Source organism: Canis lupus, chromosome 29 (genome assembly GCF_011100685.1).
Source record: "Canis lupus familiaris isolate Mischka breed German Shepherd chromosome 29, alternate assembly UU_Cfam_GSD_1.0, whole genome shotgun sequence".
Classification (NCBI taxonomy): Eukaryota; Metazoa; Chordata; class Mammalia; order Carnivora; family Canidae; genus Canis; species Canis lupus.
In genome coordinates, this window is record NC_049250.1 from 1,545,910 (window position 1) to 1,547,312 (window position 1,403).

Consider the following 1,403-nt stretch of genomic DNA (forward strand, 5'->3'; position numbering starts at 1 on the left):
AGGTCAATGGTAGGGATCCCTGGGTGGCGCAGCGGTTTGGCGCCTGCCTTTGGCCCAGGGCGCGATCCTGGAGACCCGGGATCGAATCCCACGTCGGGCTCCCGGTGCGTGAAGCCTGCTTCTCCCTCTGCCTGTGTCTCTGCCTCTCTCTCTCTCTCTCTCTCTGTGACTATCATAAATAAATAAAAATTAAAAAAAAAAAAAAGAAGGTCAATGGTAGCTTAATGCTACATCATATGCCTATACCTCACCTTATCTCATCACATAGGCCTTTTATCCTCTTACATCATCATAAGGTGAAGAGTGAGTACAGTATAATAAGTTTTTTTGGGAGATGGAGGGAAGACCACAATCACTTAAGTTTCACTATATTATTATAATTGTTTTATTTTATTACTAGTTCTTGTTAATTTCTTACTGTGCTTAATTTATAAGTTAAACTTTATCATATATATGTATGTACAAGAAGAAACTAGTATATATATATATATATATATTTGTTTGGTACTATGCATGGTTTCAGGGCTCTATTGGAGGTCTAGGATTATAGCCCCCATAATAAGGGGACACTATTGTATTGTGTGCCATAGTGTTATCTCAATTTAGCAGTTTGCTGTCATAAATTGGTCAAAAGGGATTTGAGTTTCATGCAGGTCTCAAGTGCAATAATATGCCATATTGGTGATAGCATGACAGTACCGGAAACTGAAGAACAAACCAGGACTGATTTGAATACAATGATGATATGCATGGTCAACTGGAACTAAGTAGTTACTGCAACCAGCAAAGGTGCAAGGACCTACCCAAATGGCAACATTCTTAGGAATAATCTGGGCAGGAGCCACCCAGGATATTCCACAAGTGACAAAAAATAAACTGCTATTAACTAACTACCCCCAGGACCAAACAAGAAGCCCAGCATTTGTTTGTTGGATTTTGGAGAACACATTTTCAACATTTGGGAATACAAATTAACAGAATGTTAGTTCCTATCTTTAAGATTACCTGAAAGAAAGTTGTATTTCAGTGGGGGGCCTATATTTCAGGCCATGTCTGAATTACAAAAAAATGGTAGCTGTCTCAAGCCATCTTGACCCCCATTCAGATATGATTTTGGAATTGTCTGCTGCGTTCTCATGCAGACTAGAGCTGCTTATGGTGAAAACCCATGAATGCTTCCCAGCAGCAGCTGTTGGGTTTTGAATGAGAAAATTCCCAGATGCTGCTGTGTATACATCATTTGAGAAACAATAACTGGATTTAATGGAGACTGCTTTGATGACTCATAAAATAATTGTGAGACCTGAGATAACTTTAATGTCTTGTTGGGAGATGTCAGAGAAACATTCTAATACAGAAGGCAGTACTCAGAAGAATTCCATAACACAATGGAAACGGTTCAT